The sequence below is a fragment of the Chrysemys picta genome, chromosome 5 (genome assembly GCF_011386835.1).
Source record: "Chrysemys picta bellii isolate R12L10 chromosome 5, ASM1138683v2, whole genome shotgun sequence".
NCBI classification, from domain to species: domain Eukaryota; kingdom Metazoa; phylum Chordata; order Testudines; family Emydidae; genus Chrysemys; species Chrysemys picta.
The window spans coordinates 52348398-52357921 of NC_088795.1; the positions used below are offsets into that span (position 1 = coordinate 52348398).

The 9524-nt window shown below is 41.0% G+C and overlaps 1 long non-coding RNA gene across 1 annotated transcript in view; it reads right to left on the bottom strand.

The window, feature by feature from the left end:
* Positions 1-7844, bottom strand: part of LOC101936765 (uncharacterized) — a 53352-nt gene extending 45508 nt beyond the window's left edge. Inside the window, exon 1 of the long non-coding RNA XR_254996.3 lies at positions 7663-7844. This is a non-coding gene — a long non-coding RNA (uncharacterized LOC101936765). The remainder of the gene's footprint in view (positions 1-7662) is intronic.
* Positions 7845-9524: the final 1680 nt, after the last annotated feature.

Here is a 9524-nt window from a genome sequence, read left to right on the forward strand (position 1 = left end):
CTCAAGGACACATAGGAAGCTCTGAACCTTCCAGCTTATGGTGATGTACTTGTGTCCTCTGCTCCTCGTTCCCACTCCCCTACTGTTAAAAGGACAGTAGCTCAAAGGCCGTTTTGGTCCTTGCACCATGTGAAAACATCTGTGACCCAGAGGACAATCTACTCTCTAATTCTGTCCTCCCTTTCTGTGAAAAAGCCATGACTCCATCTATCAAGTTCCCCTCCCACCAGTCCCTAGGGCCACGTGTGGTAGTTGGAAAGCAAAAGATCAGAAGCCTGACAGCTACCAGTCTTGGGACATTGAGCAGGAATCCAGTTTCCTCTTCACTGACTCTTGTTTACTGTACCGTAGAATACTGCTTACCCATCCAGACACACAGTTCTCACACATCTCTTGTCAATTCTGAGTTTAATACTACCACACTGATCATTATGGGCACAGTAAAATCAACACCATAACCATGACTTAGTGCATACTGGCACATGTCCACCCACCCCAAATTTGTCACTACATGTGAATTCTTCAAGATTCCCACCATATCGAAAGGAACAAGGATCTCCCAATACATGAAGATTTAAACAACATACAGAGATTCTGACTCACAGCCAGAAAACCATTTTGGCTTTCAGTGCAAGTGTGTGAAGACTCAGGGTTTTCCCCAAATATCCATAGTGAGCAACATACAAGGATGCCAACATTCTGAACAAACATTTAATCAAGGATCCAACCAAAGAACCTAGGGACTTTTCCCTCCCACAAAAAATATGGTCCACTTTGAACTGTATCTGCACATCAGATGGTAGATAAATGTAGTAAATGGAGTAAATTCTCAGTAAATGGAGACTGAGACAATACTATTTGTGACTCTAGAAATAGACTTCAAACTACGGAACATCATGTCAGTCACTGTTCCAAATGATGTGGCATGATCGTGGTGCAGAAGAGGAGAAGGAGAAGTAATTAGCAAAGCTGTATGAAATGTGGCTATTTCCCTTCACAGACGCTTCATGTGAACATTTCCCTCTGTTTCAGTCCATTGTGGCCAGTTCAGGGTCCCTGTGTTTTGCTTGGAGGTTTATATTTGAAAGAGCTCAAAATCTTAAATTGAGCAGAAGCTACCAAGTTTACCCATGGCTTCCCTTCCCTTTCCTGCAACCACACATTTCAAATGGTTTTAATACAATGTCATAAAATGGTCCAGGTTCACTCAAAAGGTTTGTAAACCTTTTTTACAATGTTCATATTTTCAGTTTTGTTGTAAACATTTCACATACTCTTCATAATTAGTTTCAGATGCATTTAGGTTACATTGATCAATCTCAAAAGAATCTAAGGCTCAGACAACTTCCTCATTACCCATCAGCAAACAATAATTATATAGGAAGTCATACTAGATGATCTTTGGTTTCTGTTTCAAAGGGCTAAATTTTATTTTGAGCTTAAAACACTAGTTTGCTTCAGAATTTCATCTAAAAAAAAGAATCCCCTCTCTCTCTTCCTATGACTTCCTGGAAGCTCTGACATTAATAAAGATTGGAAGATGTGCAGGAAGGGTCCTTGCTAACTTCTCTATTATCTGATCTCTTGACTTCTGTGTCTCAGGGGTAATCAGCAGATCTTAGCAGCTTCTACCCTCAGAGAATGCTTGTACAGAGGAAACACATCTAAGACTCCCACAGGGAAAAAACCATCACCTATATATTAGAATATTATCTTTGCAGCATGAGATAAGTGACTTTCAAGAATGGAAATGACATTTTTTCTTGGTCGGGATGATATTTTGAAACTCTTTTCTATTTGAAACATATGAATTGTAGCTGGTTTAATGTATATGCATCCAAGCTTTTTTTCCCCCGCTACCTCCAACCGTGGGTTAATGATGTTATGTTCTTAAATTTAATGCATACTTATATTAAATGGTGAAAAATCACGTATAAACTAAGTCCTTTCATAGTGAGCTGCTCACTAATCATGTACTGCAGCATTCATTGCTTACACTCCACTCAGAAAGGAGTTCAGATTCCTTACATTTTTCTTGGTAAAGTAACCAGCTAAAAATAAGAAAAATTGACCAGAGATTATATAGTAATATAGACCAGATCAAATAATGAAAAAAAAATCAAGCCAGAGGCAGATAAGAATAGCATATCATATAAAACAACCCTCAGTAAAACACATGCTCTTATGTTGCCCCAGCTGGCTTTAAGCTTTTGCCTACCTTCATGTCTATTATTTGTGCAGTAGCTGCAATCCAGAGACTCGAAGATGCTAGGCACTGCACAAACACACAGAAAACTCCTGCCAGAAAAAGTTTACAAACTAATTAGACAAGACACCCACGGGGAAGGGAAACAGAGGCACAGAAATGTGAAGTAACTTGCCAAAGATCACACAGCAGGTCAGTGGCCAATCTGGGAACAGAACCCAGAATGCCTGTGGCCTATCCACTAGATTATGCTGCAGTTCTACATAAACTTTCACTGGCTTAACATTATTCTCTGAGCACCTATCCCTTAGTTTCTCTGCCCCACACATATTGGATGATTTAGTTGGGGTTGGGGCTGCTTTGAGCAGGGGGTTGGACTAGATGACTTCCTGAGATCTCTTCCAACCCTGATATTCTATGATTGCACACTCTCCTCCTGGCCCAATGTGCAGAGGTGCAGCAAACCTAAGAGTCCCATGTTAAATTTGGTCTCACCTGTAAACAAGCCTGGCCCACCCTCTCTCTAACCCCCATCAGCTGCTTGATTTATAAGGCCAAAAAAAACTGTCCTGTTTCCTGTTATCTTAGTGCTGGTTATGCTGGATAAAAAGCAATTGAATAAAGATGGCTAACAAAATCTCTGTGCTTGTGTGGTAACCAGTAAAGCTGTCTGCTGTGTAATTGCTACAGAAATTGTGGTTTTAAAGAAAAAAATACACCACAGGAACCACCAAAACTATTCCCTAACACTAAGCATTAACAGACATTCCAGTTGGCCAAGAAATGATCCCCAACTCACACACTTGTACAGTACTAAATGTACTTTTCCCTTCAACTCATCATGTGCTCATAATGTAGTAAATATGTGGCCTTGATCTTGTTATGAAATTAACTAGAGTATTCAATATACGATGTAAGTGGTCATCTTTACATTAATTTTCATTCTTTAAAAGGGAACTATGATGGGGCGTTAACCCCACACTAGCACAGATGGAGCTAAAGGGGCAAGAGAGTCCAATTAGCCCGAAGCTGCACCTGCTGGGGAGCTAAGGGGCAATGAGACTGATTGAGAATGAAGCTCACCTGGGCAGGAACAGATGGGGCTTCTATAAAGCATAGACCAGTGCAGGGGGCAGCAGTAAGGTGAGTCTGCAATCACATTCCCTGACATAAAGAGGAGAATAGGAGGCTGAGAAAGGGCAGGGTAGGAAGCAGTCCAGGGAACGAGCAGTAAGGTCTGAGAGAGATAGACATGAACTGCGAGTTTGAGGGTCCTAAATTGGAACCCAGTGTAAAGGGCAGGCCTGGGTTCCCCCACCAGCCGCTGCAAGAGTGGTACAGTCAGCATAGTGGAGATGGATACTGTCAGACTCCAAGGAAGGAGACTCTGATGATACCCCAGAAGGAGAGGACAATGGTCACTTGGCCAGAAGGCTAAAACATGAAGAAGAGACTTCATGACCAGCTCCTGACCAATAAAAGAAGGCTGCAGAGCGAATGATGGAGGCAACAGGCTGAGTGCCAGAAGCTGGGAATGGGCAACAGGGGATGGATCACTGGATAATTACCTGTTCTGTTCATTCTCTTTGGGGCACCTGGCATTGACTATTGTCAGAAGACAAGATACTGGGCTAGATGGACCTTTGGTCTGACCCAGTATGGCTGTTCTTATGAGTGACTGCCTGGTGGGGCGTGGACAGTGGCAAGCAAATTCTCCAGGTGGGCCAATAGGAGGTGCTGCCAAGTAGCAGACCCTGTGACAGGAACATAATTTGAAAATCCAAGCTTCTTCATGCTATATCAATGGCAGAAGAGCTTGAGGACAAGTATGTTTCCAACAGTACTTCACTATTCACCCAGGAAATCTCTTCAGTTTAATGTCTCATGTTTCATATTACCAGATATGAGCTACAGTAACAGCTATGTCCTGCCAACAGCTATCCAAATATTTGAGAAAAGAATGGAGCAGCCAAAGTTGGATTATAGAAATTTAATTTTTGTGGCTCTTAGCACAATATGAATGATACAATCTTCCACTGGCAATGCACAGAAATTAAACATTTCATTTTCTTGTGCATTACAGTATGGGACATTAACTACATACAGGAATTGACACCCAAGTAAAGATTTTAAATGGAAGATGGGAAAGGAAGGCAGTGTGGTGTAGTGAATAGGGCACTAGATTGGGTGTCAGATACCGTGGGTTCTATTTCCAGGATGGCCACTCAGGCAAGTCACTTCTCCAGGCTGTGCTTCTGTTTTCCCTCCTATTGTTTGTCTGTTTTTTCTACATTGTAACCTCCTTTAGGCAAGCACTATCACTCATCAGGTATTTGTACAGCCCCTGACACGATGGGGTCTTGATCTCAGTTGGAGTGACTATGTGCTACTATTACATAAATAATAATAAAAACAAATAAATGACTTTTAATGTGAGTTAAGTTACAAATGACAGTACGCAACCTAGTACAGAAATACAGCCTATATTTTATTCTTACAGTTGAGGAAGAGTCCAATTATAAGAGAGGCTAACGTGTTAGTGAACCAAATCACGGAAAAATAGCAACTGTTTGAATTTCTGTAACACCTTTCATCCCAAAAGAATGCTAGTCAACCTTAAACTGATATGCCAACTACGCCCAATACATTGGAATGACTTACCCACAACTAAATAAAGCTAACAGTATAAGACAACATTATACCACAGAAATTAAGAATACCTTATCCAACTGAAATACTTTATACAATATTGTCCAGGGTCTGTGAGTAAACAGAATTTTTCTTAGGCATGTAAATAATATTTTTGCAATAGCGGGGTTAGTCTTGAACTAGATCAGTTTTATTTGTCACACTTGAATACTCATGAACAATCAATGAAATGACTAAATTTTGCATTCCAGTTACTTGTCATGAGGCTCTTGTTAGCTTTCCCAGCCATAGACCTTATAATAGATAGATATACTCTACAGGAAAATTGTAAAGTGAGAGTCATCCAAACCTAATGTATGTGAATAACAATCTAAAAAGTACAGGAGTACTTGTGGCACCTTAGAGACTAACAAATTTATTAGAGCATAAGCTTTCGTGGGCTACAGCCCACTTCTTCGGATGCATAATTGAAGAAGTGGGTTGTAGCCCACGAAAGCTTATGCTCTAATAAATTTGTTAGTCTCTAAGGTGCCACAAGTACTCCTGTTGTTTTTGCAGATACAGACTAACATGGCTGCTACTCTGAAATCTAAAAAGTGCAAACTACAAACTACTGTCCTTCGCTTATACACAGAAACTGATTTCAAATGGAGATACAATTCACAAGTAGGACAGCAGGAATGGAATACTATTAGTTATGCAATTAACATTAAAACAGAATAATAACTAAGATGAGCAATTAGAGATTGACTTTGTTCTTTGGAGAAATACCAAGTACAGGTTAGAAAAACTGTGTGTTGCAAATGGCAGGATTGCAAATGAGGATGGAAACAGGAAGTTAGAATCTTGTAGGGACTACATTATGGGCAGGGCTAGTAGCATAATTTACCGTTAAAGTTCCCTAACACTTCCCATTATAAGACCCTGTTTTCAGTTGCCTATAACTTTGTCAAACTTTACCCAGTTGGACTGACATTTTCAATGCTGAATGCTTACCTCAGGATGATTTTTTAAGGGAATTTTCAGCCAAAATAGTTCAGCTGTGTCTAAGAATTAGGCTAGTGGGAAATATATGTTGTTTTGCCCATGTTAAAAAATTCTAGTGAAATTTTCATTGGAAAGTGCTAGTGCCTCCATAGTTTAGAGGAGGGGCTTTAAATTTGACAGGGGGTAGCTTTTGTATCAGGGATGTGACTTTTAGCATCCCCATGAAAATGCACTTGAATTTGACCAAGTTGTAACCCTTTGAAAAATCCCAATTTGCACATGCTCAGAAGAGACTTGTGAGTTTAACAGCTAAAATATCCAAAGATTCTGTTTACACTGCACATGCTTCAGCCTGGGTTGCTACTCTGGACTGCTGCAGACAGGGAGTCTGTCTATCCCATGTTCTAAATGCCAAACTGCTGGGCCAAAACAGCGTGAAGGAGGAAGTTGCCTAATTTGAATGCAGAGGGGACAAAAAAGTAATAGTGGGGGAGTAGAGTGAGACAAGGAGGCTGGGGGAGAGGGCAAGAGACTTGGACTGGATCCTGGGGGGCCAGGAAGAGGGAAAGTGAGATTTCAGGTTGGGGGAGAACTGGGACTGGCTGGGCAAAAAGACTGACACAAGGAGCTGATGAGAGGGAAGCAATGAAATTGGACAAAGAGCTCCAAGAGGGATCCAATGTGACTAGGGAACATGGAGGGGGCCTAATTGGAGGCCTAGGGAAAGGGAGAAAAGAAAAAGATTGGATGAGCAGCTAGGTGAGGAGACTGGAACTGGCTGGGCAAGGAGACTGCGACTAACAGCAGAGGCAAGGAAGAGAGACTGGGACTTGGATGGCAAGTCCAGAGGGAGAGATTAGAACTTGTTGGGCAAATAGACTGGGATGAGAATTCTGGAGTGGGATGAGAATGGGTGTAGAGCATGGTACTGACTAGAGAAGAGAATGGGCATGGGACAAGGAGCCAGGGGTTGGAAAGAGATAGGTTGGAGTGGATGCAGCAGAAGCATCTGTGACTACAAGACAGCATTGTTGTCCACAGCCTGGAATATAGCCCAAGATTCCTCAATGGGGCAAGGTCTTGTGGAAAAAATAATATGTGATCATGCAATTAAAGATTGTACCATAATGCATACATGCAGACAGCCCAAACTGAGGCTGCCCAGGCAACCACAATTCTGGCATATCCTTATTTGATTGCTTGACTTTGCAACCTTAATAATGTTCCTTTAATGTAGTTTTTATGTGTAATTAAACATTTAATTTAAAGCAAAATAACTGCTAAACGCAACATGTACAGACAGCAGTGACAGAAGTTAAAGCAACAGCCTCCCAGAGTTGACACTGGCCTTCCTTTATATTTGATGCTCAAGTCCAAAGCGCCATAGCACTTCCAAGGATTAACCCAACCCACTTAATCTCACAGCACTACCAGGTTTACATTATTCAAAGACTTGCAACTTAATTAAAGGTCCACAGCTATTCGAAGGCCTAACAAGACCAGACTACAGTACAAGACAACCTCTGAATCTTTTCAAAAGAGTTTGGGTCTACCTGTGGAATCCACCCTCTTCTACACTAAAGATGAAGTGATGCCTAATTCACAGACAAAGGAGGCATTACCCCCAATTCTGGCCACTTCAGGGCTGGCAGAACCAACGAACCCTTCCACATTAATTCTCTCACTGCTGATGGGAATATAACCCCTACTACTAAAATCAACTGCTTACAGCGGCATAAATAAAATGCACCATGACATTAAAGTACAATTATTCACCGAACAACCATGCAACATAAACCCACATCAGTGCTTCACAGTACCTGTGCAGTGGAGGCTCTGAAAGCCTGCTTCACAGTCAGGATGCACCTGTGCCATGAAAATCCATGCAGCTGCTGAAGTCTCTTATTTTATTTTGTCTGAGGCAGGGACAAGAAAAAAAAAGCCAGTTGCCTTGAACTCTCTGTTTCTTCACAACTGTGCTCAGATACCAAGTTGACAGACATCTAAAAATATGAAAGAGAAGAGTATTAGGATGTTGATTACATGACAGCCTGACAAAGAGAATGGTTGAGAAGTTTGGCTTAAAAGACACAGCGGCCCAGTGTCACCAAAGTGTTTATTTATATTAGCCTTCTCTCATTCTAGTGGTTTCCTGCAGCCAATGAGGTGGGAGGCCTAACCAACATAAGGAGAAGGGGAGGAAACTAGCCTTGAAAAAAAATTCTAGAAGCAAGCATCTAAAAGTGCCTTGAGATAATGTCAGTTGCCACTCAAAAATTCCCTAATTTCATTGGTGGCCTGTGCTTTTTCATGTGTTACATAAGCAAAGCCCCAGCTTGGTAAAGATTGATATTATCTGCTAGGAGAAGGCAATAGTTATTTTGAGTGCATCTGTCAGATTAGTACTGCATCACTGATAATTTTACCTATCTCCAGAAAGTAATAAGCTGATCTGTCCTGTCACATTTTTATTCAGGCAGTCAGCAATCCTGTTCCTTGAGCTCTTAATGGGATTTTAAAGTGTCTTCTCAGCATTGTTGCCATACACATTTTGCTTCATGTCCAGGACAGCTGACTGGTACCAGGGGTGCTGGAACAATTTGAATAGTGGGGGTGCTGAGAGCCATTAAACCAAACTGTAAACCCTGTATATGATGGAAACCACTTCAAGCCAGGGGGTTCTGCAGCACCCCAGCACCCATAGTTCCAACACCTATGATTGGTAGAGTTTATCTTTCAGAGAGTCACACTAAACAATTCAAGGGCACTTTTTACATGGAGTGGGAGCCACAGAAGAGTGTAGAATCTGAAACTGGAAATATGCCTAACTCTTAACTTTTTCCTTTCATGTTTCTGCCCTGTTGATTTAATAATTTCAGTGATTCCTTTGATCAGTGACCCAAACCATATGCTGCAAATAAAGTGGCAGTTAAAAAGTACAGTGAGGAGCTGGAGGCCTTCGAAGGATTAAACAAATATCTTTCCATACAAAACACATTTTTCCATACAAAATAGAGGATGTGATCTGAAAAGAAATGCTAGTCAGCAGTAGGCATCAGTTCATTAGCTCAGCCTCAAAGAATCACATCAGCATTCCAAGCCCACATAAAAAAAAAATCACCCAGTTCTGTGGGAAAAGATCAAGCTGAAAAGAGTGTACAGCATCTCTCGTGAGTAATACTGGAGATTTATAGCACCTTCACTTTTCACAGTGCTGCTAAGCAGAAGCTATAAGGTACCATGTCCTTCTTTCTGCATGAAAGGAAAGCTCTTTCTCGTTTGCTTTCTTCGTATCTTGTTCTAACAATGACTTACACATTCAAATTACAGGGGTTGTTTTTACTAAATTAGAACAAAAATAGACAAGTCCCTGTAAAGCAAATCTGGTATATATCTCAAATGACCCTCATTTTCAAAGACTGGGACACTTGCAATGGTTACAAAGGTAGCTCTTTACTGTGAATTAAGTATAACGCAAATTCCATATGACCAGAGCTCAGAGATCAAAACTACTTTTGAAACGTTTTAGATAGTAATGGCTGAAGCCTTTGTCATATAATCCACTCTCTTACTGTAGTTTTCTGTAATGTCCCAAAATAAGGCCTTATTTTCAAATTATTAGGCTGAACCAACTCCAGCATCCAAATTTGTGTGACTCCTTAGGTTATCCTAAGGTTAGGTT